Raw genomic sequence first — 7500 nt, 5'->3', positions numbered from 1 at the left:
CCAAAAACGGGACAAAACTGGCCATTTTTGGCTGCGCGAGCGAGCGGCGAGCGGCGGACAGCGAGCGAAGCGAGAGGCAGCACCGTCCCTGCTATACGAAAGCCCCATCCAGCCCTGTGCCACCCGGGGGGTTCCAGGGTGCTGAGATGGCTGACATTTTGCTCCGCTCACGACGGTCACCGCGCGACGCAAGAACAGCCCAAAAACAGGCCAAAACGGCCCAAAAACGGGCCAAAACTGGCCATTTTTGGCTGCGCGAGCGAGCAGCGAGCGGCGGACAGCGAGCGAAGCGAGAGGCATCACCGTCCCTGCTATACGAAAGCCCCATCCAGCCCTGTGCCACCCGGGGGGTTCCAGGGTGCTGAGATGGCTGACATTTTGCTCCGCTCAAGATGGTCACCGCGCAACGCAAAAACAGGCCAAAAACTGGCCAAAACGGGCCAAAACTGGCCATTTTTGGCTGCGCGAGCGAGCGGCGAGCGGCGAACAGCGAGCGAAGCGAGAGGCAGCACCGTCCCTGCTATACGAAAGCCCCATCCAGCCCTGTGCCACCCTGTCACGAACGGTCGTCGCGCACCCGCAACAACTCCGTTCAACGAACCGTTCGTCGCTCGCACCCGCATGTACAGCTGCTTGACAGCATGTTTTCTTATGGTTTTGGGTCATTTTGCTTGTAAATATGTAAGTTCGAACAAGCTGCAGCGTTGCAAAGCGACCGTTCACCAAACCGAGCAAAACAGCCCCAAAACAGCCCAAAACGGAGCCGTTTTCGCGTGCCGCGGGAGGTGAGCGGAGTGCTGCCTCCGCTCACCAAAATGTCAGCCAGCTCAGACCCCAGGAACCCCCCGGGTGGCACATGGCTGGATGGGGCTTCGGTTATATACCGGGCGTTGAACACTCTTTCGCAAGTTCGCACGTGACCTTTACGGGAACTTGGTGTTGCGTCCGGGACCAGGTGAGCGGCTGTTTGTGGGCTTGCAGCTGTTCGTTCATCCTTGAAAGCCTTGTTTTCCTCCCTCTCCCTCTTTTCTCTTGTGCACACAAGGTGTTCGACGATTTGCTTGTAAAGCTTCCCTTTTCGCGAGACTTCGGGACTTGTCCGTTGCTCGTTCTTTCGATCTAACTTTCTTTCTCTTTTACAGGTCCTTCGGGACCTGCGAGAGGTTACAAAGTGGCTGATCCTTGCGGAGCAAGATCGCAAGGGCAAAGCGCGACTTAGGCAACGCAAGCTAAGTTCGCGTCTTTGCAACGAGGGTGACCCGCGACTTAGGCAACGCAAGCTAAGTTCGCGTCTTCGGCCGCAAGGGTGCCTCACGCCTTAGGCAATTCCAGCTAAGGTCGTGACATTGTGGTATCAGAGCGGGCAAGCTCTTCGATCGAACAGCGAACGAACTTCGCAACTTCGCCATGGCAAAGCATCGTGGCGAATCAAGCAAGACGGGGCAAGCCGGAACCTTGCCCCAAGCAGCCGCAGGTGGGCTGCATGTGCACACTCGCTCTCATGCTGTTGGAGCCGCTCACGAGGATCGCGGCAGCGAACAGGATGAGCGAGAAGTTGGCAACTCTCCGCGAGCGGAGGAAGCGCAATATGGTGCGCTAACAGGAAAAAAGAGTCATAAGGAGAGACTCACGACGGCGGAAACCCGCCTAGATGTTCTGGAAGCGAGCATGGAGGAACTCTACCATGGCCAACAAAGACTTGTTGGGGTAGAGAGCTCGCAAGAGGAAGCGGAGTCCAGGATCGACAAGGTCGAGGCCCTAGTCGACCGACTGTCCGATGACACCAAGGACTCCGTGCAGCACTTGCAAGACGTTGTGGCGGAACTCACGGCGAAGGTGGCTATGCTCACAAGAATGCTAAATGCGGGAGGAGGCAACACCCGCGTTGCACCGCCACAAAACTTGAGGGCACCTGAGCCCCATGGATACGGAGGGGCCAGAGATGCCAAGGAGCTCGAGAACTTTCTGTTCGACATGGAGCAATACTTCCGAGCTACGAGGCCCGATTCTGAAGATACCAAAGTTTCAATAGCAACAATGTATCTGAATGGAGATGCGAAACTTTGGTGGCGAACTCGTTGGGAGGAGATCCAACAAGGTCGGTGTCGAGTCGACACATGGGAAGACTTGAAGCGGGAGTTGAGAACTCAGTTCCTACCGGAGAACACAGAGTTCGTCGCAAGAAGGAAGCTGAGACAACTCCGCCAAAGTACCACCATCCGAGACTATGTAAAGCAGTTTTCTGCACTGATGCTGGACATACAGGACATGTCCGAGAAGGACAAGTTGTTCAGCTTCCTTGATGGTCTGAAACCATGGGCTCAGCAAGAGCTGAATCGAAGGAATGTTACCGACGTGGTCGGGGCAATTGCAGCTGCAGAAAGGCTCACCGACTTCGTTTCCTCTGAAGACCCAGCGAGAAGGAAACAATCTTCAAGCAATCGCCCTCCAAAACATTCTCGAGGGAAAGATCTCGGGGGCGAACAGAAGAAGAAGAGCTCCCACAAAGGGCCGAACCCAAAAGGCAAGGCCTCAAAACCTGGAGGATGCTTCTTGTGCGGAGGACCGCACATGGTAAGGGAGTGCCCACAGAAGCAGGCACTCAACGCTTTGACAGCTTCCATCCACCCTCCCCGATCGGACAAGGGCAAAGCTGTTGCTCTTAGTTCGAGCAGCTCAGAATCCAGCAGCGACGAGGAGGAGTCGCAAGGACCCCGAATGGGAGCAATGCGTCTGTTGAACGCTATGCGGGGTCAAGTGGGGGAGAACACGAAGACGAAGGCACAAAAAGCAGGAAGCAGCGAACTAATGTATGTGGACATTAAGCTAAATGGCCAAACGACCCGTGCAATGGTGGACACAGGCGCTACCCACAACTTCATAGCCGATCGCGAAGCACAGCGACTTGGGTTGACATTGGAGAAGAGCCCAAGCCGAATGAAGGCGGTGAACTCGGAGGCCAGGCGAATCTCCGGGTTGGCGAAGGGTGTTCCTATCAAAATCGGGACTTGGAGCGGTAACACCAACATGATGGCCGTGCCACTGGACGACTTCCAAGTGATTCTTGGAATGGAGTTTATGCATGCGGCGAAGTTGGTGCCGATGCCGTTCTTAAACTCCCTATGTATGATGGGAGGCGATGACCCCTGCGTGGTTCCCGTCTCTCGGAGAGGAACCAAGGAGCCCCAACACATTTCGGCCTTACAATTGAAGAAAGGGGTGCGAAAGGGCGAACTGACATTCGTGGCTGCTATGAAGCTAGAGCCACTCAACGAAGAGGCCATTCAAGAACCTGCTGTAGTGGCGAACGTCTTGAAGGAGTTCGAAGACGTTATGCCACCCGAGTTGCCGAAGACTCTCCCACCACGCAGAGGCGTGGATCACAGTATCGAGCTGGAGCCAGGAGTGAAGCCTCCAGCGAGACCACCCTACCGCATGCCCCCGCCAGAGTTGGCCGAACTCAGGAAGCAGTTAGGTGAACTGCTAAGCGGTGGTCTCATCCGCAGCTCAAAAGCACCTTTCGGAGCTCCAGTTCTCTTCCAGAAGAAACAAGATGGGAGCCTCCGATTATGCGTCGACTATCGAGCCCTCAACAAAGTAACGGTGAAGAACAAGTATCCCATCCCGCTCATCGCGGACTTGTTCGACCAACTGGGCAAGGCCAAGTATTTCTCAAAACTCGACCTTCGGTCGGGGTATTGGCAGGTGCGCATTGCTGAAGGCGACGAAGCGAAGACTACCTGTGTGACCAGGTATGGAGCGTTTGAGTTCTTGGTGATGCCTTTCGGCTTAACCAACGCTCCGGCCACATTCTGTACTCTCATGAACCAACTATTCAAGGAGTATTTGGATAAGTTCGTGGTCGTCTACTTGGACGATATCGTCGTCTACAGCCAAACGCTCGAGGAGCACGTCAAGCACCTTCGGACGATTTTCAAGGTTCTCAGGGAGAACACTTTGTTCGTAAAAAGGGAGAAATGCTACTTTGCTCAAACTGAGATCCTATTCTTAGGGCATCGAATCGGTGGTGGCTCCATTCGGATGGACAAGTCGAAGGTGCAAGCAGTTGCGGAATGGCGAACACCAAAGAAGGTGCCAGAGTTGAGATCCTTCCTTGGATTCGTCAACTACTATCGACGCTTCATTTCAGGATATTCGAAGCGGGCAACCCCAGTGACGGAGTTGCTGAAGAAGGAGCAGCCTTGGAAGTGGTCTGACAAATGTGAGATAGCATTCCAAGATCTGAAGGCTGCTGTTCTGGAAGAACCAGTACTCAAATTGCCAAACTATGGAGAGCCCTTTGAAGTCCATACCGATGCTTCGGACTTTGCTATCGGTGGAGTACTCATGCAAGAAGGTCATCCGGTGGCCTACGAGAGCCGCAAACTCAACGAGACCGAGAGGCGGTATCCAGTGCATGAGAAGGAGATGACAGCGGTGATCCACTGCCTACGAGTTTGGCGACACTACCTCCTCGGGTCGCGATTTGTGCTGAGGACAGACAACATCGCCCTGAGTTATTTCCAAACTCAGAAGAAGCTCTCCCCAAAGCAAGCACGGTGGCAGGACTTCCTGGCTGAATTTGATATGGCAATGGAATACAAGCCCGGGAAGGCGAATGTCGTGGCCGATGCGCTGAGTCGGAAGGTGGAGTGCGTGAATGCTGCACAACTGGAGGGCAGAGGCCAAACAAGTCAGTTACATTCCAACTTCCTTTCTCGAATCAGAGATGGACTGTATAGTGATCCCCAGGCAGTTATCCTGATGCAGCTCATCAAAGAAGGCAAGGCACGACGATTTTGGGTCCAGGAGGGACTTGTTTACACAAAAGGGAATAGAGTTTATGTTCCCCGAGTGGACAATTTAAGGCGTGAACTCTTGAAAGAGTGTCACGATTCCCTTTGGGCTGGACATCCCGGCATTCACAGAACATTGGCTCTCGTGGAGAGGGCCTTCTACTGGCCAAAGATGGGGATTGATGTGGAGGAGTATGTTCGAACATGCCTTACTTGCCAACAAGACAAGGTGGAGCAACGGAAGCCGGTGGGACTTTTGGAGCCGTTGCCTGTACCAGAAAGGCCATGGGAGAGCATTTCCTTAGACTTCATATCTAGCTTGCCGCCTGTAGGGGGACTTGGATCGATACTTGTGGTGGTCGATCGGTTTTCAAAGTATGCAACTTTCATTGCTGCTCCCCTACACTGTTCAGCTGAAGAGGCGGCCAGACTGATGATGAAGGGTGTAGTGAAGTATTGGGGAGTCCCACACAATATTGTTAGTGATCGAGACGCTCGGTTCCTGGGACGATTCTGGACCGAGCTATTCAAATTGTTGGGGTCAAAGTTATACTTCTCTACAAGCCTCCACCCCCAGACGGATGGTCAAACTGAAAGAATAAATTCGCTCTTAGAGCAGTATCTCCGGCACTACGTGAGTGCCAATCAACGAGATTGGGTGAAGCTGTTGGACATCGCCCAATTCTCCTACAACTTGCAGCGGAGCTCTGCATCCAACAAGAGCCCCTTCGAAATTATCACAGGACAACAACCGTCGACTCCGCACACTATGGCAATTGGTTATACTGGGAGTAGTCCATCAGCCTACCATTTCGCAAAGGAGTGGCATCGAAATGCCGATATTGCGCGGGCTTACTTGGAGAAGGCGGCAAAACGGATGAAGAAGTGGGCAGACTTGGGAAGGCGACCACAAGAGTTCAAAGTTGGCGATTTGGTGTTGGTAAAGCTCCAACCAGCATCACTCCAATTCTTCAGGAAAAGAGTCCACAAAGGATTGGTGCGTAAGTATGAAGGGCCCTTCCCAATTATCAGCAGAGTAGGCAATGTTTCTTACAAGTTGCAGCTGCCGGCGTGGTTCAAAATTCACAACGTTCTTCATGCCAGCAACCTGAAGGCCTACCATTCGGATCCGCAAGATGCTTCTCGAAGTATTCCAACTCGGCTACCTCCCATCACAGCCTCCTACGAGAAGCGAGTGGAAACCATTCTGGCGGATCGCAAGATAAAGCTACCCAACGGAGCGGAGCAGACAGAGTACTTGGTGAAGTGGCGAAAGCTTCCCCGAACTGAAGCCAGTTGGGAGCCTGAAGACGCCCTGCGACATGAAGAAGAAGTCATCAACAACTACCAACAAGCGTCGACGAGGGCGTCGACAGTTTAAGTGGGGGAGAATGTCACGAACGGTCGTCGCGCACCCGCAACAACTCCGTTCAACGAACCGTTCGTCGCTCGCACCCGCATGTACAGCTGCTTGACAGCATGTTTTCTTATGGTTTTGGGTCATTTTGCTTGTAAATATGTAAGTTCGAACAAGCTGCAGCGTTGCAAAGCGACCGTTCACCAAACCGAGCAAAACAGCCCCAAAACAGCCCAAAACGGAGCCGTTTTCGCGTGCCGCGGGAGGTGAGCGGAGTGCTGCCTCCGCTCACCAAAATGTCAGCCAGCTCAGACCCCAGGAACCCCCCGGGTGGCACATGGCTGGATGGGGCTTCGGTTATATACCGGGCGTTGAACACTCTTTCGCAAGTTCGCACGTGACCTTTACGGGAACTTGGTGTTGCGTCCGGGACCAGGTGAGCGGCTGTTTGTGGGCTTGCAGCTGTTCGTTCATCCTTGAAAGCCTTGTTTTCCTCCCTCTCCCTCTTTTCTCTTGTGCACACAAGGTGTTCGACGATTTGCTTGTAAAGCTTCCCTTTTCGCGAGACTTCGGGACTTGTCCGTTGCTCGTTCTTTCGATCTAACTTTCTTTCTCTTTTACAGGTCCTTCGGGACCTGCGAGAGGTTACAAAGTGGCTGATCCTTGCGGAGCAAGATCGCAAGGGCAAAGCGCGACTTAGGCAACGCAAGCTAAGTTCGCGTCTTTGCAACGAGGGTGACCCGCGACTTAGGCAACGCAAGCTAAGTTCGCGTCTTCGGCCGCAAGGGTGCCTCACGCCTTAGGCAATTCCAGCTAAGGTCGTGACAACCCGGGGGGTTCCAGGGTGCTGAGATGGCTGACATTTTGCTCCGCTCACGACAGTCACCGCGCGACGCAAGAACAGGCCAAAAACTGGCCAAAACGGCCCAAAAACGGGCCAAAACTGGCCATTTTTGGCTGCGCGAGCGAGCGGCGAGCGGCGGACAGCGAGCGAAGCGAGAGGCAGCACCGTCCCTGCTATACGAAAGCCCCATCCAGCCCTGTGCCACCCGGGGGGTTCCAGGGTGCTGAGATGGCTGACATTTTGCTCCGCTCACGACGGTCACCGCGCGACGCAAGAACAGGCCAAAAACTGGCCAAAACGGCCCAAAAACGGGACAAAACTGGCCATTTTTGGCTGCGCGAGCGAGCGGCGAGCGGCGGACAGCGAGCGAAGCGAGAGGCAGCACCGTCCCTGCTATACGAAAGCCCCATCCAGCCCTGTGCCACCCGGGGGGTTCCAGGGTGCTGAGATGGCTGACATTTTGCTCCGCTCAAGACGGTCACCGCGCAACGCAAAAACAGGCC

This window comes from Musa acuminata, unplaced genomic scaffold, assembly GCF_036884655.1.
Source record: "Musa acuminata AAA Group cultivar baxijiao unplaced genomic scaffold, Cavendish_Baxijiao_AAA HiC_scaffold_1136, whole genome shotgun sequence".
Taxonomy (NCBI): domain Eukaryota; kingdom Viridiplantae; phylum Streptophyta; class Magnoliopsida; order Zingiberales; family Musaceae; genus Musa; species Musa acuminata.
This window is presented reverse-complemented; position numbering follows the sequence as displayed.